This window comes from Macrotis lagotis, chromosome X (assembly GCF_037893015.1).
Source record: "Macrotis lagotis isolate mMagLag1 chromosome X, bilby.v1.9.chrom.fasta, whole genome shotgun sequence".
In the NCBI taxonomy this organism is placed as follows: Eukaryota; Metazoa; Chordata; class Mammalia; order Peramelemorphia; family Peramelidae; genus Macrotis; species Macrotis lagotis.
Genome location: NC_133666.1, coordinates 83767915 through 83788738, shown reverse-complemented (window position 1 = coordinate 83788738; position 20824 = coordinate 83767915). Strand labels below are relative to the sequence as shown.

Genomic DNA, 20824 nt, shown 5'->3' with positions numbered 1-20824 from the left:
CTCGACCCTTGGAGGGAGAGAATTGAGGAGAGCCTGGGTGAGGCAGAAACGGCCACTTTCAGTCCCCTCTTCTTGTCTCTGTCAATCAAAGTTGGGGATCCAGGTCTTGTTTTCACTGAGGGTGTGGTCACCTGTGACCAAATAGGCCGGGTCATTTTTCTCTTTGAGCTGCAGACACATTCTGGAGGGCCACGGTCCACTCCAGGTTATCCTTTAAGTTAAGGAGGAACCTGATCTGAGCCAGTCGGGGAGGAGAAGGGGAAGGAGATGGATCCTAAAACCCATCCCAGGTTCTCTCCCTCCCCGGACTCCAGAGTCCAGTAGGTTTCTGGGCAGATAGCTGAATGGGGGTACTTGTCATCCCTACACTGCTCTTCGCTCCCTCTCTTCCTCTTCTTCCTTCCCAGGTCGCATTGGGAGACCACAGCAAGTTGCTTGTCTCCCAGAGCCCCAGGACTGAAGGAGGAGATGAGGAAATGCAAATAAGGCCTGGAGGACTGGGGAGAGGGGTGGAGGAACCTCCGGGAGCCCCCTGGTTACTGGCAACCTGACTCCACAAGAATAGACTCCAGTTCCTTGAATTTTATTTTTGATTGAAAAAACATTTCTAATATTCTTCCATGGACTTAGTGTTGTGCTTGGGTGGGCACAGAAAGACAAAAAAACAGCCCCTGCCCTCAAGGAGCTTAAAGTCTACAGGAGACATTGACACCCCCCCCCCCAGACTTGTTCCAGTCACTCCTAGGACAAGAGTCACTAGTTTAGGAGGTCAGGTTATCATGTGACCCTCATATAGTGTTAATTTCCAAGAAAAGTCCCCCATTTCAGAACAGAGGCACTCAACACGATGGAGATGCAATAGCAAGGGTTTATTAAACTAGCTCATGCTAGGGTTCCGTCCTAGGACAGGGCTAGGATCCTGGAACCTGTAGCAAAGTGAGGGGAGACCTTATATATGGTCCAGTGGGAGATTTCCAAGCACCTGCCTGCTGATTGTCTTGAGATTGTGCAGTGTTTTCTTATTGGATGCAGGTCCTCGGAGAAGCCCCCCTGTTGCATGGTCTGAGAGCTGACCAGGTAGAATCTCCAGGAGGTGACCAGGCAGAAACTCAGAGAGTTAACCAGGCAGAGACATAGGGGTAGAATTGAGGTAAAAGTTCATAGGTTTCAACACTCAGGGTCTTACAGACATTCAGGCAAACATTCATAGGTTTCCACACTCAGGGTCTAACAGGCATTCAGGCAAAAGTTCATAGGTTTAGACACTCAGGGTCTTACATTCCCTCCTCTTCTTGTTCAATCCAGGAGCACTCATGCTCCTCAAAGGGATTCACAGAACCCCCAGGGAGACTGTTTTAAGACTGCATGAGTACCATTAGTTAGATAGTGTTAAACCTATTCCTAATGAAAGCAAGCAATCTGTTTAACACACAATGCCCAAAGGGAAGGTGGAGTAAAAGCAGTATCAGGGGGCCAATCAGGGTAGAGATCAATGTGGTGAGCCACAGGGATTGGTTGAATCATGCTTCAAGCCATCCTTCTTGCTGTTCTCATTCTTTCCTTCTTCTTACCTAAATATCCCTTCAAAAAATCAAAGAAACTTAATTCCTACTGTAACATGTAGCTGTTAGCAGGTGTTAGAGCCATACACCAACCCACCTAACCTATCTCTGGCTATTGGATCCAATTCACCTAAAATTTCTTTTTCTAGTTTGCTTAGTAATTAACCAAAAAGATCCAGAACATTAAAGGAAAATTCCTTTATACATATAAGTATTGCGTGTCAAATGTATTCTATTCACATAGACACATTATTGTATATTAATGCAGAGAATACATGAACGTACATACATATATATGAATCTATAGAGAATATATGGCAATTCATGCATATGACTGTAGTGAATATATCCATATATCTAAGAACATATATTGTCTCTATTCACATATGAGACTCATATTCATCTGTACCCATAAGTTCTTTCTGACCCTATATCCATTAATCTTTGTGTATTTTTCTCTATTAATAAACATAATGCATATAATATCTATCTATTACTTCATAGGTCTCCATGTCTATTTATATTCATCTGAGTACTTCTATACGTGACTATAGAAAGATGGATATATGATGACTATTTTACATGGAAATACATAGAAAATACCTATGAGTACTCACTTAGGCCAATATACAGAGAGAATATGTCAGTCGTCATGTATATGATTACAGATAAAATAGATAACAACTCATATGTGCCTATATCGAGAGAATATGGAAGTATTCACCTAATTGAATAGCCAGAGAGACACTAGGAGCACATCAGTATTATATTCTCCCATTTAGTGAATAAATGATTGCTCTTTTATTGGAACAGAGATAACATCAGAGTACTGACATATTTGTGAATACTTAGAGAAGAGATATGTATATCTCTAAATGAAAAGGAAGAGATAATACAGGAGTCTTCATATATATGAATATAGAGAGATCATATCTGTAGCAATATGTATATTGAGAGAGAATATTTGGTTTTAATATAAAGAAATAATACAGAAATATTCATCTATGAGGCCCAATTTTCAACCATTATTTCCAGGAAATTTTATAACCAAATTTAGATTCTATTTCTCTTTTATCCTTGGTTGCCAGATAAGAAAATCAAACACCAACTAAAGCACTTGGAGTCCCTCTTTTGTCTTTGGCAAATGCATAATATATATACATATATAAATTCTATATGTAATGATTTTTAAGAGTTGTGCAGTCATGTATATATGTGTGTGTGTGTTTGTGTGTATGTCTGTATGTGTGTGTCCTTTCTTAACACACATCCCTTTTGAACTAATAATACTTTTTTGGAATATGTCAGATTGGAAGGGTTCTTATTGTGGACCACATCTCTATTGGTTTTGCTTTCTTTTACTTTTATACTACCATCATTATCTTCTCTGAGAAGTTAGTGGCTGGGGCAGCTAGGTGGCATACTGTACAAAGCACTGGACCTGGAGTCAGGAGTACTTGGGTTCAAATCCAGTCTCAGACACTTCATAATTACCTATGTGTGTGGCCTTGGGCAAGTCACTTAACCTCCTTAGCCTTTCAAAAACCTAAAAAAAAAACAATTAGTGGCTAATCTTGTCAGCCTGTGAGGTTTTTGCTTAAAAATATAAAATTACTAAATCTTCAGGAGAAGGTGTTCTCTTATATTTGAGGCCTTGGATAAACAGAGATTTTCACAGTGAGTTCCACGAAGCTGATGTTCTCTTCAGCTGGTCTAAGAATTCTTCTCCTGGTTGGAGAAATATGGGGATCTGCCCAGAGTGTAAAAGAAAGGGTCTATGAGCTCTGGCCTAGGGGCCAATTCTGACTCCTTTCCCAAGTCTGATCCCCACAAGCCATTTCTACAACCCAGCCTAGTCCCTTTACTGGACAAATCACAGCTCTGCTTTGTGGACTATTTCCACCTCCCCTACCCTCCTTGAAAACTCTGCTCATGGGGCTGCTAGGTGGCACAGTACATAGAGAACAATCCCTGGAGTCAGGAGAATCTGAGTTCAAATCTGGCCTCCTACACTTAATAATTACCTAGCTGTGTGGCCTTGGGCAAGTCACTTAACCCCATTTGCCTTGCAAAAAAAAGAAAACTCTGCTCAGGTGTTGCTCCACAAAGGTCTCCTTCCTTGACCTAACTCTTTTTAACCAATAACAAATTCACCCTGTCCACCTCTAATCTCCCCACTTATCCCTACTAGACTATGGGCAGGACTAAGGGACCTTGGCTAGGTATTAACTTCAAGAACCCAGGACAATGTCCAAGTAGAGCTCTGTGAAGCAGCTAGGGGTTATTCCTCTATATTTGTGTATTATTGATCCATTTGTGAAATACACAAACGGAAGCAACTCATTCAGGGAAGGCATGGGAATTATCACAGGTTCATGAGTTTGCCCTTCACTTAGCCCAACTGTCTTAACTGAAGACGACCTGAATCCCAGCTCTATGGGAAACGCTTTCCCCTACCTTCTGGAAGTGCTTTCCCAGGCACTTTTGGCCCACGAAGGATGAATGTCGGAGGAGGGAAAGGGAACAAGGTGGAAACCAGTCAGCCTGACAGGTTAAGAGAGACTCGGGCTCCAAGTCTGGGTCAACTGCTTCCTGACTGTGTGACTTTAGTTATGACCCCACCCTCCTCTAGAACCCAGTAGCCCTTTTACCCAAATGAGGAGGTTGGGCCAGATGAGTTTGGGGTCTCTGGTAGGCCTCCATCCCATCCAATGTTACAAGGCTATTGGGACTCTAGTCCACCCACCACTCACCCCCCACAGCACCCACCCCCCTGTGAGACAGGCCCCTGAGTTGGGGACGCTTTCCCTACCTCAGAGCGGATGTTTCTTGGTTGTCTTTGGCCTTCGTGGGGCACCTGAGTCTCCACTGGGTGTTGGTCGGGACCCCTGCTGTCACACGCAGCCGATATTTTCTTTTTTTTTTTTTCCCAAAGCAATAGGGTTAAGTGGCTTGCCAAAGGGCACACATCTAGGTAATTATTATTATGTCTGAGCCCTGATTTGAACTCAGGTCCTCCCTGACTCCAGGGCCAGTGCTCTATCCACTGCGCCACCTAGCCGTCACCTCGTCCCCGATATTTTCTTCCAACCACAGGGAAGCTCAAAGAGTCACGAGCTGGACCAATACGAATTTGGGATCGATACCACCCTATTAGTCTTAAGCTTGTGACGTAGGGGGCCCACCTTTGTGTGGTTGGCGTTGGTCCGCTCCCTTCCTCTCCGCTCCGGGCAACCGCACAAACATTCCAGCACCAATCACCTGCCCCACGAACATTCATTCCGTCAACCACCGCCTGCGCTCCGCCAGCCCCATCGTGAGTATGCTTCTACTACCCAAATCTTTTCCCCTCTACCTCCTCTGCACCTCCCTATGGCCCCGTATGTTTAATTTACGTGACTACTTGTGTCCTAACGCCAATCCGTCCCCCTGTCCCTAGATAAAAATCCTCCATTCTTCATTCTTTTCTTCCTTCCATCTTTCCTCAATTCCTCGTCTCCATTCTTCCTTCCTTCCTTCGTTCCTTCCTTCCATCCTACCTCCTTCCTTCCTACCCTCCTTCCTCTCTTCCTTCCTTCCTTTCTTCCTTCCCTCCTGCCTTACAAACTTCCTCCCTCCCTTCCTTCCTTCCTTTCATGCTTTCTTCCTTCTTTGCTTCCTTCCTTCCTTCCTTCCTTCCTTCCTTCCTTCCTTCCTTCCTTCCTTCCTTCCCTACTTCTTTCCTTCCTCCCTTCATTCTTTCCTTCCTTCCTTCAGTCTTAACTTCCTTCCTTTCTTCCTTCCTCCTTCCCTCCTACCTTACAACCGTCTGTCCTTCCGTGGTTCATCCCTTCCTTCATTCATTCCTTCCTTCCTTCCTTTCTTCCTTCTTTGCTTCCTTCCTTATTTCCTTCCATCCTTCCATCTTTCCTTCCTTCCTCCCTTCCTTCCATCCTTCCTCCATTCCATTCCATCCTTACTTCCTTCCTTCCTTGCTCCCTTCAATCTTTCCTTCCATCATTCACTCTTTCATTCCTTCCTTTCTTCCCTCCTTCCGTCCCTCGTTCCTTCCTTTGTTTCTTCTCTCCTTCCTTCCTTCCCTCCTTCCTTCCCTCCTTCCTTCCCTCCTTCCTACCCTCCTTCCTTCCCTCCTACCTACCCTCATTCCTTCCTTCCTTCCTTCCTTCCTTCCTTCCTTCCTTCCTTCCTTCCTTCATTCCTTCCTTCCTTCCCTCCTGCCTTCCTCCATCACTTCCTAGCTCCCTTCTTTCCTTCCCCCTTCATTCTTTCCTTCCTTCCTTCCCTCCTTTCTTGGAACATTCCTACCATCTCTCCTTCCTTTCTTCCTCCCTTTGTTCATTCCCTCCTTGCCCTACTAATTCCTTCCTTCTTTCTTTACTTCTTCCCATCCATCCTTTTTCCTGCTTTCCTTCATTCTTTCCTTCTTTCCTTCATTCCATCCTTTGTAACTCCCTATTTTCTTCCCCTCCTTCTATGCTTCCTTCTTTCTTTCCTTCCCCCTTCCTTCCTTCCTCCCTTCCTTCATTCCTTCTTTCCTTCCTTGTTCTCTTCTTCCCTTCTTTTCCTACTTCCCTCTTTCCTTCCTTCATTCCTTCCCTCTAACCTCCCTTCCTTATTTCTTTACTTCCTTCCATCCTCCATTCCTTCCCTTATTTCAGCATTCTTTCCTTACTTCCTTCTATCTTTCCTTCATTCATTCTCCATTTCATTCGTTTCTTCCTTCTCTCCTACCTACCCTCGTTCCTTCCTGCCTTCCTTCCTTCCTTCCTTCCCTCCTTCCTACTGTCCTTATTTCCTTCCGTCTTTCTTTCCTTCCTTGTTTCTTTCCTTCCTTCCTTCCTAGCTTCCTTACCTCCTTCCTTCGTTCTTTACTTCCTTCCGTCCTTCCTTTATGCCTTCCTTCCTTCTTTTATTCTTTCCTTCCTTCCTTCTTTCCTTCCTTCTATCCTTTGTAACTCACTTCTTTCCTCCCTTCCCCCTATTCTTTCCATCTTTCATTCATTCCATCCTTCTTTCCTTGCTCCCTTCTCTCCTTCCTTCCTCTTTTCTTTCCTTTCTTCCTTCCAACCTTCTTTGCTTCCTTCCTTCCTTCTTTCCTTCCCTCTTCCTTCCTCCCTTCCTTCCCTCTTCCTTCCTTACTTCCTTCCATCCATCCTTCCCACCTTCCTTCCTTCCTTCCTTCTTTCATCCTTCCCTCCTTCCTTCCTTTTTTCTTCATTTCTTGCTTCTTTCATTCCTTGCTTTCTTCCTTTTATCTTGCCTACTTCCATCTTCCCTTCGTTCTTTCCTTCCTTCCTCCCTTCTTTCCTTCTTTCCTTGCTTCCCTCTTTCCTTCCTTCCTCCCTTCCCTCCTTCCTTCCTTCTTTCCTTCATTAATCCTTTCTTCCTCCCTTCCTTCCATCTTTCCTTTCTTCCTTCCCTCCTTCCTTCCTTCCATTCATTCTTCCTTCCTTCCCTACTTCCTACAATTCTTCTTTCCTTTCTTCTTTCTTTCCTTCCTTCCTGCACTCCTTCCTAGGTTCCTTACCTCCTTCCTTCCTTCCTTCTTTCATCCTTCTCTCCTTCCTTCCTTTTTTCTTCATTTCTTGCTTCTTTCATTCCTTGCTTCCTTCCTTTTATCTTGCCTTCTGTCTTTCCTTCCTTCTTTCCTTCCTCCCTTCATTCTTTCCTTATTTCTTCCCTCATTCTTTCCCTACTTTTCTTCATTCCTTCCCTCCTGCATTCCTTCCTTCCTTCCTTCCTTTTTCCTTCCTTACATCCTTCCTAACACCCTTCTTTCCTCCCTTCCTTCCACCTTCTTTCCTTCCTCCTTCCCTCCTTCCTCCTTCCCTCCTTCCTTTCTTCCTTCTTTCCTCCCCTTTATCCTTGCTTCCGTCCTTCCTATCCTTCCTATCCATTCCTTCCTTCTTTCCTTTCTTCCTTCCTTCCTTCCTTCTTACCTTCCTCCCTTCATCCTTCCTTCCCTCCTTTCTTCCTTTTTTTCTTGCTTCCCTTCTTCCTTCCTTCCTTCCTTCCTTCACTCCTTCCTCACTTCCTTCCTTTTATCCTTGTTTACTTCTTTCCTTCCTCCCTTCCATCCTTTTTTTGGCTTCCCTATTTCTTTCCTTCATTCCTTCCCCCATTGATTCATCCCTCCTTCCTTCCTTCATTCCTTCCTTCCTCCTTTCTTACTTATTTTCTTGCTTCCCTCCTTCCTTGCTTGCATGCCTCCTTCCTTCCTTCTTTCCTTCCAAACTTCCTTGTTTCCTTCCTTCCTTCCTACATTCCTTCCTTCTTTCCTTACCACTACATTCTTACCTTCCTTCCTTCCCTCATTTCTTGGAGCATTCCTACCCTCCCTCCTTGCTTCCTCCATTCTTTCCTGCCCTCTTTACTCCCCTCCTTCTTTCCTTCTTTCTTTACTTCTTTCCATCCTTACTTTTATCCTTCTTTCCACCATTCTTTCATTCTTTCCCTCATTCCATCCTTTGTAACTTCCTTCTTTCTTCCCTTCCTTCTACACTTCCTTCTTTGCTTCCTTCCTTCCTTCCTTCCTTCCTTCCATCTTTCCTTCCTTCATTAGCCCTTTCGTTCATTCCTTCCTTCCCTCCTACCTACCCTCATTACTTCTCTCCTTCCTTCCTTCCCTCCTCCACTCCTTCCTTGTTCCCTCCCTCCCTTCCTTGTCCCTTCTTTACTTCTTTTATTGCTTCCCTCTTTCCTTCCTTCATTCTTTCCCTCCTTCCTTCCTTATTTCTTTACTTCCTTCCATCCACCATTCCTTCCCTTATTCCTCCCTTCTTTCCTTCCATCTTTCCTTCCTTCATTCCCCCTTTTGTTCTTTCCTACCTTCCCTCCTACCTACACTCATTCCTTCCTTCCTGCCTTCCTTCCTTCCCTCTTTCCTTCCTTCCTCCCTTCCCTCATTCCTTCCTTCTTTCCTTCCTTTAATCCTTCCTTCCATCTTTCCTTTCTTCCATCCCTCCTTCCTTCCATCCATTCTTCCTTCCTTCCCTCCTTTCTACCATTTTTCTTTCCTTCCTTCTTTCTTTCCTGCCCTCCTTCCTAGCTTCCTTACCTCCTTCCTTCCTTCCTTCTTTCATCCTTCCCTCCTTCCTTCCTTTGTTCTTCATTTCTTGCTTCTTTAATTCCTTGCTTCCTTCCTTTTATCTTGCCTTCTGTCTTTCCTTCATTCTTTCCTTCCTTCCTCCCTTCTTTCGTTCTTTTCTTGCTTCCCTCTTTCGTTCCTCCACACCTTATTTCCTTCTTTCTTTACTTCTTTCCATCCTTCCTTTTTTCCTACTTTCCTTCATTCTTTCATTCTTTCCATCCTTTTTAACTCCCTTCTTTCTTCCCTTCCTTCTACACTTCCTCCTTTCCATCCTACCTTCCATCTTTCCTTCGTTCATTCCCCATTTGGTTCAGTCCTTCCTTCCCTCCTACCTACCCTCGTTCTGTCCTTCTTTCCATCCCTCCTCCTACCTCCACTCCATCCTTGCTCCCTTCCTTCCTTCATAGCTTCATTGTTTACTTGCTTCCTTCCCTCCTTCTTTTCCTACATTCCTTCTTCTTTTCCCTTCCCTCCTTCCTTCCTTCCTTCCTTATTTCTTTTCTTCTTTCCATCCTCCCTTCTTCCCCTTATTCCTCCCTTCTTTTCTTCCTCCCTTCCCTCCTTCTTCCTGCCTTCCTTCTTTCCATCCTTCCTTCTTTCCTTCCATCCTTGCTATCTCCCATCCTTCCTTCCTCCCTCCTTTCTTTCCTTCCTTCTATCCTTTCTTCTTTCCTTACTCCTTTCCTTCCTTCCTTCTTTTGTTCCTTCCTTTTTCCCCTCCATCCTTCATTCCTTCTTCCTTCCTTCTCTCCATTGTTTTTCCAGATGGTCCTTCACTCCTTCCTTCCTCCCTTCCTTCCATCCTTCTTCCCTTGCTTTCTTCATTCTTTCCTTTCTTCCTTTCTCCCCTCCTTCCTAATCTCCTCCCTTGCCATCTTCCCTCCTTCCTTATTTACTCCATTCTTTCCTTCCATTCTTCTTTCCTTCCCTCCTTCCTATCTTCCTTGCTGCCTAGCTTCCTTCCTTCTTTCCTTCCTACCATCCGTCCTAACTCCCTTCTTTCCACCCTTCCTTCCACCATTCCTTCTTTCCTTCCTCCCTTCCCTCCTTCCTTCCTTCCTTTCATCCTTGCTTCCTCCATGCCTTCCTCGTTCCTTTCCTTCCTTCCTTCCAACCTTTTTAGCTTCCTTCCTTCCTTCTTTCCTTTCTTCCTTCCGACGTTCCTCCCTCCTTCCTTCCTTCCCTCCTTCCTTCCATCCATCCTTCCTTCACTCCTTCACACTATCCTTATTTCTTTCCTTCTTTCTTTACTTCCTTACATCCTTCCTTTATTCCTTCATTCCTTCTTTCATTCTTTCCTTCCTTCCTTCATTCCTCCCTTCGTTCCTTGCTCCCTTTTTCCTTTCTTCCTCCCTTCCAACATTTTTACTTCTTTCCTTCCTTTTTTCCTTCCTTCCCTCCTTCCCTTCTTTCTTCCATCCATCCATCCTTCCTTCCTTCCCTCCTTCCTACCATCCTTATTCCATTCCTTCTTTCTTTCCTTCCTTCCTTCCTTCATAGCTTACTTCCTTCCTTCCTTCTTTCTTTATTTCCTTCCATTCTTCCATTCTTCCTTCTTTCTTTCATTTTCTTCCTTCCTTCATTCCTTCCTTTCATCCTTCATACCACACTTCTTTCCTCCTTTCCCTATTTCATTCCTTCCTTCATTCGTTCCTCCCTTCTTTCCTTGCTCCCTTCTCTCCTTTCTTACTCCCTTCCTTCCTCTTTTCTTTCCTTACTTCCTTCCAAACTTCTTTGCTTCCCCCCTTCCTTCTTTGCTTCCAACCTTCCTTCCTTCCATCCTTCCTTCCTTCTTTCATCCTTCCCTCCTTCCTTCCTTTTTTCTTCATTTCTTGCTTCTTGCCTTCCGTGCTTCCTTCCTTTTATTTTCCTTCTTCGTTCCTTATTTCCTTCTTTCCTTCCTTCCTCCCTTCTTTCCTTGCTTCCCCCTTCCTTCCTTCATTCCTTCCCCCTTCTTTCATCCCTCCTTCCTTCCTTCTTTCCTTCCTTCCTTTCCACATTACTTCCTTCATTCTGCCCCCTTCCTTGTTTCCTTCATCCCTTCATTCTTTCCGTTTTCTTCCCTTGTTCTTTCCCTATTTTTCTTCATTCCTTCCCTCCTGCATTCCTTCCTTCCTTTTTCCCTCCTTACATCCTTCCTAACTCCCTTCTTTCCTCCCTTCCTTCCACCTTCTTTCCTTCCACCTTCCCTCCTTCTTTCCTTCTTTCCTCTATTTCATCCTTGCTTCCACCCTTCCTTCCTTCTTTCCTTTCTTCCTTCCTTCTTACCTTCCTCCCTTCATCCTTCCTTCCTTCCTTTCTTCCTTCTTTTCTTGCTTCCCTTCTTCCTTCCTTCCTTCCTTCCTTCCTTCCTTCCTTCCTTCACTCCTTCCTCACTTCCTTCCTTCTTTCCTTGTTTACTTCCTTCCTTCCTCTCTTCCATCCTTTTTTTGGCTTCCCTATTTCTTTCCTTCATTCCTTCCCCCACTGATTCATCCCTCCTTCCTTCCTTCATTCCTTCCTTCCTCCTTTCTTACTTATTTTCTTGCTTCCCTCCTTCCTTGCTTGCATGCCTCCTTCCTTCCTTCTTTCCTTCCAAAGTTCCTTGTTTCCTTCCTTCCTTCCTACATTCCTTCCTTCTTTCCTTACCGCTACATTCTTACCTTCCTTCCTTCCCTCATTTCTTGGAGCATTCCTACCCTCCCTTCTTGCTTCCTCCATTCTTTCCTGCCCTCTTTCCTCCCCTCCTTCTTTCCTTCTTTCTTTACTTCTTTCCACTCTTACTTTTATCCTTCTTTCCTTCATTCTTTCATTCTTTCCTTCATTCCATCCTTTGTAACTACCTCCGTTCTTCCCTTCCATCTATAGTTCCTTCTTTCCTTCCTTCCTGTCTTCCTTCCTTCCATCTTTCCTTCCTTCATTAGCCCTTTCGTTCATTCCTTCCTTCCCTCCTACCTACCCTCATTACTTCTCTCCTTCCTTCCCTCTTTCCCTCCTTCCCTCTGTCCGTCCTCCACTCCTTCCTTGCTCCCTCCCTTCCTTCCTTGTCCCTTCTTTACTTCTTTTATTGCTTCCCTCTTTCCTTCCTTCATTCCTTCCCTCCTTCCTTCCTTATATCTTTACTTCCTTCCATCCACCCTTACTTACCTTAATCCTCCCTTCTTTCCTTCCTTCCATCTATCTTTCATTCATTCCCCCTTTTGTTCATTGTTCCTTCCTTCCTACCTACACTCATTCCTTCCTTCCTGCCTGCCTTCCTTCCTTCCCTGTTTCCCTCCTTCTTTCCTTCCTTCATTCCTTCATTCCTTCCTTCCATTCTTCCATCCTCCATTCCTTCCCTGCTCCCTTGCTTCCTTCCTTCTTTCCTGCCTTGCTCCCTTCTTTCCTTCTTTTCTTGCTTCCTCTTTCCTTCATTCATTCCATCCCTCCTTCCTACCTTCCTTCCTTCCTTCTTTCCTTATTTCTTTACGTCCTTCCATCCTCCCTTAATTCCTTTATTCCTCCCTTCTTTTCTTCTTTCCTTCCATCTTTCCTTCGATCTTTCCTTCCTTCATTCCCCCTACCATCCGTTCCTTCCTTCCCTCCTACCTAGACTCGTTCCTTCCTTCCTTCCTTCCTTCCTTCCTTCCTTATTTCCTTCCTCCCTTCATTCTTTCCATTCTTCCTGCCCTCCTTCTTTCCCTACTTTCCTTCATCCCTTCCCTCCTACCTACTTTCCTTCTTCCCTTCCCTTCCCTCCTTCCTTCCTTATTTCTTTAATTCCTTCCATCCTCCCTTCCTTCTCTTATTCCTCCCGTCTTTCCTTCCTCCCTTCCCTCCTTCTTCCTGCCTTCCTTCTTTCCATCCTTCCTTCTTTCCTTCCATCCTTGCTTTCTCACATCCTTCCTCCCTTCCTTCCTCCTTTCTTTCCTACCTTCATTCTTTTCTTATTTGCTTTCTTCTTTCCTTCCTTCCTCCTTTTGTTCCTTCCTTCCTTTCTTCCTTCATTCCTTCCTTCCATGGCCTTGGGAGGACTTAATTTACCCAGACCTCTGACTGAACATTCTTGAAAGCTCCACTGCTTCTGACCTTGGGAGGCAATGTGTGTGAGTTCTCAGAAATATGTGTATGTATGTGTAGAGTTGTGTGTGTTCAGACAAAAGACTTAGGGGCTTTATGGACAAGTATGCATGATAATGTGAAGCTTCTGTGAATTCACACATCCTTAGGACCATGCAAAGCCGATATATGAGTCTTGTTACTATGTACATGGAAAATACTCCTACATAAAACTCTAAACATAATTTATGCAAGTGAAATATATAGCTAAAATCAGTATATATATCAATGTGTAGATACAACACCTGAGAACTACCATAAGAGAAACAGAGGGACTCGATGAAAGCTCGTGCAGATGAAGGTACAAGGAAATCCAACTTTGTTGAAGGAGAGAGATTAAAAGCATCTATATTGTTCCAAGAGTGGCAGATGGCAGGTAAGCCCATTAGGCATGTCGGTGGCCTACAACAGAGGTTGGGGGGTTGAGGGGTGGATGCTAGAAGGCCCAGAGGGCATGGGTGTGTGGTGAAAGGGTTGGGGCAGGACTGCTGGGGAGGGGGCTCCTGGCTCAGAAACGTGAGCCACGACATGTCATAGAGATGGCTACATCATCTCAGGGCCTGTCTCTCCAGGTTCGGTCATACCCAGCTTTTGCCTCCTTCAGCAACATCCCTTCCACTACCTCCCCCTCCCCTTCCCCCCTCCCCCTCCACGTAACCCCATCCCTTCCCCCTTCCCCCTCCCCCCTCCACACCCCAAGACCTTACGCAAGCATCACAATATGCACCGCATTCGTAACCGGGTCCATCGCAGACGGAGATGCCGAATGAGACTTAGAAAGAGATTTCGAAAGAACCCACGAATCATCCATCTCAAGAACAACAGACTCGTTCCCAAGGTGGGACAGTGGGCCCCAGCTGGGCCCTGGGGTCTTTATGTTTCCAGCCCACCCCCACAACCACCTTCTGAAGTCTGAAAGCCTCTGTGAGATGGGAGGGCACATCCAGGGTAGAACTAGGCTTCCTTCCAATCTTTAGGGTTAGACTAGTAGTTGGGGGCAGAAACAAGGGAAAGCATCCAACTACCCAGGTAAGCTCAAGACAGGGTGGGGGTGGGGTAAAATTGCTAGAGTGGGGTGACAAGTGGTCAGGATGTGGGGGTGAGGGATGAATGGGCTTCTAGTTTTGGGTAAGATGGAGGGTTAGAAGACAACTCAGAGCTCATCTGGTCCAACTTCTCATCGAAGAAAAAGGAGACTGAGGTCAAGGGGAGGGCATGACCATGGCCAAGCTCACAGAGTCAATCAATGGGGCAGATGGAAATCTTGAGTCTCTCCCTGCTGCCTCCCTGCCAGACTCACTGGCTTCCATCTTGCTCCTTTTTCTGCCACTCAAATTTTTATAGGCTGCAGGTTTCTTTGAAGACACTCCCCAGAGGTAGGTTACAGTGACATTTGGGCAGGTTACCTATAGAGCTAGTGATTTGGAGTGGGGGGGATTAGAAATATGATGATGAAGATGGAGAGTAAGAAAAAGTCCCTTGGCCCTTGGGTCAGCCCTCCTTCAACATTTTCCTGGAGCTTAGAGGTGTTAGCCTAGGCCAGGGCCTTCTGCACTGCCCTCAGAGAACTCTCAGTCTAGGGAGGGAAAATGTGCCTTGGATATGCCCAGTGTGGTAGTGGTGGACAAGGATACCTGTTTTGGGTTGTAGAAGGGAGTTCTGGGAATCAAGGTGAGAAAGGAACACAGATATTCTCTTGAGCATAATTCACTTACTCTTTTCTTTTCTTTCCTAACAGGTGAGTCAGGTTTTGTTACCTTGGATCAGAGACTCCTTCCAATCTACAGAGATGGACCTCAGTGACATCATTAAGACAGTGGATCTGATGCAAATAGAATGAAGAAAAAGGATCATTAGGCTCGAAGTTAAATTAATTGTCCATTAAAGTGAAAACACCCAAATAGGAAAACAATTTCACCAGTAACTAAAATTCCTTTGTCAACAGTTTTAGAGACTGGGCAGTTTTAGCCAATACCTTAGCAACAATACTGACAGTATGAAATAGGAACAAAACGTGATCCATTGTGGCCTCCAGAAAAACTCACTCCAATTTGTCCCAACAGGATAGTAGTGATTAAAATGATGGGCTTTGACAAAAATTATATGCTGTTAATTTATATTTAATATAGCCTTATAAGTGATATATTTTCATAGTGCGTCGATAAAAGGGAGCATCACAAATGGGCCTAAAGAAACATTTTACTCATTTCCTGAGATCTGGCAAGCAAGGGCAAAAAATGATTTAGAACACAATCATTTCTAAACTCTCATAGAAAAGTGTATTGGAAAATTAGGATATATCTCTTCATAGATGGGTATTCCTGTATTTTCTGTTCATTGGCATGTGAGTATTCACATATTCTCCCTCCATATATAAATATTAATAATTTCTTCATACAGATTTCCAAACGTGAGTGCTCATGTATTGTCTCAAAGGGACAGGAAAAGTGAAAGTTTTAAGGCGTGTTCAGTGGGGGGGCATTCAACTAACAGAAATAAATAATGAATCAATAAATAAAATAAAACTGGAGGGAAGATGACATGATGTCAAATGATATCAAAGATCTGCACATGTTTCGCTGTCCCCATCACTGGTGACAATAGTAGAGATGGATGTTGTTCTTTTTTGTGGTTTTTGCAAGGCACGTCCTCTTGACTCCCAAACTGGTGCTCTATCCACTGTGCCACTTAACTGACACCCCCCCCCCAGCTCATTTCTTAAATCACATCAGTAGTCCGTCCCAATCATATACCACAGCTCCTTTTGCCATTCCTCACTTGACAACCATCTATAATTTTGGCCAATCTGATAGGTCTAATATGCTATATCTCAGTTATTTTAATTAGCATTTCTCTAGTCAATGATTTTGAGCGTTTTCTCATTATAGGCACAGTGTTCTCATGTCCTTGCAAACACAGAGTTGGACATAGTCTGCTATGTAAAGAAGGAGGAGTTCTGATAAGGTGTCCAACAAAACACCCAAGCTACTCCTGTTTCTAGCTATGTCAAAATCCTCTTAGCTTCTGTGTCAGCACAGAGGGGAGATAATCCAGCATGTACTCCATTAGGTCTATCCTTCTGTCCAAAAAATAGGACTTCCTACCGCAGAACCTTCCATAGCACAGGTAAAGGAAAGAGTAGCAACTCGTGCCAAAAAAGTGGTGTCATTCAATGATCACTATATTTTGGTAAATATTTTTTGTTCAAATTATATGTAAAGATACTTTTCAACATTTATTTTTTATTAGTTCTTGAGTTCAGATATGTCTCTCTTCCCTTCTCCCTCCCTAAGATGGTAAGCAATCAGATAGAGGTTTTACATATGATATCCTATTTAAACATTTCCACCTTAATCATATTGTGAAAGAAGAAACAGACCAAGGGGGAAAACACAATTTAAAAAGTGGGTAGAGTATGTTTGGTTCAGCAATTACATTTGTAGCTCTTTGTCTGGATGTCGGTGGTATTTTCCACCACAAGCCTTTTGGAATTGTCTTGGATCTTTATATTGCTGAGAAGAGTTCATCAAAGTTGCACAATGTTGCTCTTATCTCTATAATGTTCTCCCTTTAGTCATATATATGAGGAATCTCTTTATAGAAGTACTCAGACTATTCTTTCTATTCTTCTGTATTAGTACTTTCTATATTCCCATTTGAGTACTCTGTTCTCTCTCTATTTTTCTATTTTTGAACAATTTTCTATTATGATTATTCATACATTCTGTTCATATATATTTGTATTTTATGCATTCCCATGAGTGCTTTATGTATTCATATGAGTAATCTATTCTCTTTATATTGATATGCATATATTCATCTATGTAAGAATCTATTTTTGTTTTTGATTATTATATAGATGGGGAATTCTATATTCTGTTTACTTATGGGAGTCCTCTAGCCTCTCATGGGTTCTATAGGTAATATGCAATTACTCTCGACTCTTAAAATACAAATCCTTTATTCTCTAGTCATATATGAATATTTAGAGAGAATGTGTGAGTTCTCCCATGTAATGAGAGCATATACAAGGACTTGGGGATATGAACAGAGAAAATAAATCCGGTTTTATTAGGAAGGCAGAGGGATGAACACAGAGATGACTAGACTGTGGCATCCGGGTCCTCCACTCTGTCTGCAGGGCACCTGCAATGCTTGCAGTCAGATAAAGGAACGCGAGCTCAGGAGAATTGGCAGATTCGATTTGGGGTGTGGTGGGGTGGGGGGAGGGCAGTGGGGGAGGTCTGGTGGCTAAAGAGAGTTCGAGAGGGAGTGTGGGGGAGGGGAAGGAATCCACAGGTGGCCCCATAGTCAGTGGGGCGCCTTAGCCCAAGGGTAGATTGGCTGGGGGGGCTGCCAGATAGTGGGGCTCTGGGCTCCTGAAGGTGGGTACTGACGTCACTGACCATCGGCTCTCTTCGGGATTGGTCTGTGCCCAGCTCTGCTGAGCTCCTGTTATCCTGACTCTTCCCCTCCACTCCCACCCCCACCCCTCGAGTCAGGAGTGGAAATCTGGGCTGGTGAGAGATTCCAGGAGACCCGCCTCACCCACTTTATTCTGTTCTCCCTGGTGACAAACTGAGGAGAAGGATCGGGGCAAAGGAGACGCTCGATGTGGAGGAGTGGCCCTGCCAGAGTCATTAGCTCGACCCTTGGAGGGAGAGAATTGAGGAGAGCCTGGGTGAGGCAGAAACGGCCACTTTCAGTCCCTCTTCTTGTCTCTGTCAATCAAAGGGGGGTATCCAGGTCTTGTTTTCACCGAGGGTGCGGTCACTTGTGACCAAATAAGCCGGGTCATTTTCTCTTTGAGCTGCAGACACATTCTGGAAGGCCACGGTCCACTCCAGGTTATCCTTGAAGTTCGGGAGGAACCTGATCTGAGCCAGTCAGGGAGGAGAAGGGGAAGGAGATGGATCCTATGGCCCATCCCAGGTTCTCTCCCTCCCCGGACTCCAGAGTCCAGTAGGTTTCTGGGCAGATAGCTGAAAGGGGGTACTTGTCATCCCTCCTCTCTTCTTCCCTCCCTCTCTGCCTCTTCTTCCATCCCGGGTCGGATTGGGAAACCCCAGCAGGTTGCTTGTCTGCCAGAGCCCCAGGACTGAAGGAGGAGATGAGGAAATGCAAATTAGGGCTGGAGGACTGGGGAGAGGGGTGGAGGAACCTCCGGGAGGCCCCTGGTTACTGGCGACCTGACTCCCAAAGAAGACTCCAATTCCTAGAATTTTATTTTTGATTGAAAAAGCATTTCCAAGATTCTTCCATGGACTTAGTGTTGTGCTTGGGTGGGCACAGAAAGAAAGAAAAACAGCCCCTGCCCTCAAGGAGCTTAATGTCAACAGGAGACATTGAGCCCCCAGACTTGCTCCAGTCATTCCTAGGACAAGAGTCCCTAGTTTAGGAGGTCAGTTTATCATGTGACCTTCATCTAGGATTCCCTCATCAACATCTTCCTGCACTTGGGAGAAATCAATGAACCTTTCCCAAGAAATGACTCTAGTCCCACTGAAGCAGAAAGATGGGGAAGGCCACTTGTGACTGTTCTACAACAGGTGAATGTGGATCCAAGCACAGATCCACCAGAAATTCTCTAATTCTCTCTCTCTCTCTCTCTCTCTCTCTCTCTCTCTCTCTCTCTCTCTCTCTCTCTCTCTCTGTCTCTTTCCCCATTTTAAAGTTTAAAATTCATCATATTTTTATTTATCCCTTTTGTTTTCCCATCACATTCATTTCTAAATATATTTCTCTCACTTCTATCTAACAAGTCAATATATATCACAAAAACTTTTCCTAAGAAAAGCCATTGCAGTTCAGTTCACATAACCTTTGCCTCTCTGAAGTATTTATTCATTAATATTGGGCATTCAAGTTTTGTTGATAAATGTTGGAAAGTCAGAGACTTTCTTTTCTAAATGTTGCATTTCTTCCAGGGCTTAGGGTGATTCTTCTGCAGAAGGAGGATGCTTAATCAATGTTTATCTACACCAATTCATTCTAGAAAGGAATTTCATTATTCAATTTGACTGGAAGTTTGAAGACATAAAAGTTTGTATACTAATCCTGGATTAGGGACAAGAAGACTGACAAATTTGGCACAATGCAGATTTTTATCTGTGGAACCTTCTCCTTTTCCTCCTTCACTGTGATCACTTACACAGGCCCAGCTTTCTGGGTTGAACTCTAATTGTTCAATAAAATTAACCTAAGCTGCTTAGTTTTCTCAGGTCTTCGAGGAATCAATGCTTTTTCAAAGCTCTATTTCCTTTGCAAAGGAAGGACGATTTACCGATTCACTCGTAGGTGTCTACATTAAAGGAGAATGTTAACAACAAACTCCTCACCCTGGAGTCAGGCTGTGCCGGGAAGGAGGACTTTAGGATGCATAGTGCCTTGCCCCAAAAATGAATTCCTAAGCATGGGAATCTCCAGAGCACTCTCTCAGTAAATAGTGTCAACCCTCAAATTGCAAAACCTTTAAAATATAGTTAAAATAAAATGTGGAAATATAGGTTAGGCATTTTGAAGATTTATTCTCTAAGATCTTGCCTCTAAACCTTAAGCTGGATGTCATTATCATAATGATCATACTGAACTGGGAAAGAAATTGACCTTTTAAGCAAAAACAGAGAATAGGGAAAATTACTAACTGGTTTTGTGACTTAACTGAAAACATCACAATATCTCTGCCCAAAACTGTTCCTCAAAGACTATCATCCTTGTACAATATTACCAGGTCTGTTGGTATCTCTTCCTGGAAGGACAGTTTCCCAACATCTTGATCATGATCCTTCTGCATTTGTAATTAGCATAAGGAGAGATAGCTTGAAATCTTAATTTTTTACTGATATATGAAGACTGAGTACTGAAAGTAATTAATCTTTTACCAGGATTATAGTTTTGAGAAATTATGCTTTGACAGCAGTGAGGAAGTCTGATCCTACACCTGCCTGTGCTGTATGGTTTCTCCTACTCACTCCAGATGAAGACCTTTTGATACCTTTCGATGCTCTCAGGAAAATACTTGATTGAAAGTGCCTTGAGCAAGCCTATGAAAAGTTCACCAATTCTCTGCCAAACTATGAGGGGCTGTCACTTGTCATGTTGGCCAATAGCAACCTCATTAGAAAGGAGACATTCTGCTTGATCTGACCCAAATGGAGAAAGACAGTCTGCATTCTGATCAAGAAAGCCACCCTGCTCTGGAAATTACAAAGACCAGAATCAGTAAGAAAAGTCCAATCAGCAGACAGCCACATTTGGGGTTTAATGAAGTAGGTAATACAATACAGTCAAAGCTCCCTGATTTATTATTCATAGGCCAATAGATAGGTTATCTTGCTACAGAAAGAAGGCAATGATATTTTAAGTCAGGAACAATGTCAAGACACAGGATATTTCTGTTAAGGGCCTGTGGGAGCCCAGAGATGAAATCTGTCCCCTGAAGACTAAGTGATCAGTGAATTTCAAGTACATGAGGAAGAAAATATTCTATGAAACTAGAGTGCCTTTTACAGGTAGGAATTGTATGTTTGCCCACAAACCCTTGAAAACACCGAAGTTTGTTGTCCCAGCATGCTTTTGTCTTCCCCCTTCCATCCTCACCCCCAAATGTAAGGAATAAATGGAGAGATAATAGAGAAAATGACAGTGATCTAGTGATGGGAGGGGAAGGGGAAGGGAGGTCTGCATTCTATTATATTTTATAAGGAAACCTCATTTTCAAGGACACATTGTAATGGACAGGAAGAAAATCTACTTCTCCCAGTACTCAATTAATGAATGGAGAGGACTCACAGGTCACCATTCTTAACTATCTTTTTAAGAAGTTTGGGTATGGGGGTGGCTAGGTGGCACAGTGGATAAAGCACCGGCCCTAGAGTCAGGAGTACCTTGGTTCCAATCTGGTCTCAGACACTTAATAATTACCTAGCTGAGTGGCTTTGGGCAAGCCACTTAAGCCCATTTGCCTTGCAAAAACCTAAAAAAAAAAAAAAGATTGAGTATGGCTGGCATTTAATGATATCTATAGTCCTTCCTCTTCATATCTGTACCTACCGAAATCCAAGTCATCATTATTGGAGTAGCCATCCCTTTCCTT

At 43.9% G+C, this 20824-nt stretch overlaps 1 long non-coding RNA gene across 1 annotated transcript; it reads left to right on the top strand.

Moving 5' to 3' along the window:
- The first annotated feature begins 4816 nt into the window (after positions 1 to 4816).
- Positions 4817 to 14811, top strand: LOC141503379 (uncharacterized). Its single transcript, XR_012472828.1, has 4 exons — positions 4817 to 4878; positions 12966 to 13105; positions 13302 to 13567; positions 14468 to 14811. It is a non-coding gene; the product is annotated as an uncharacterized LOC141503379 (long non-coding RNA).
- The last annotated feature ends 6013 nt before the right edge of the window (positions 14812 to 20824 follow it).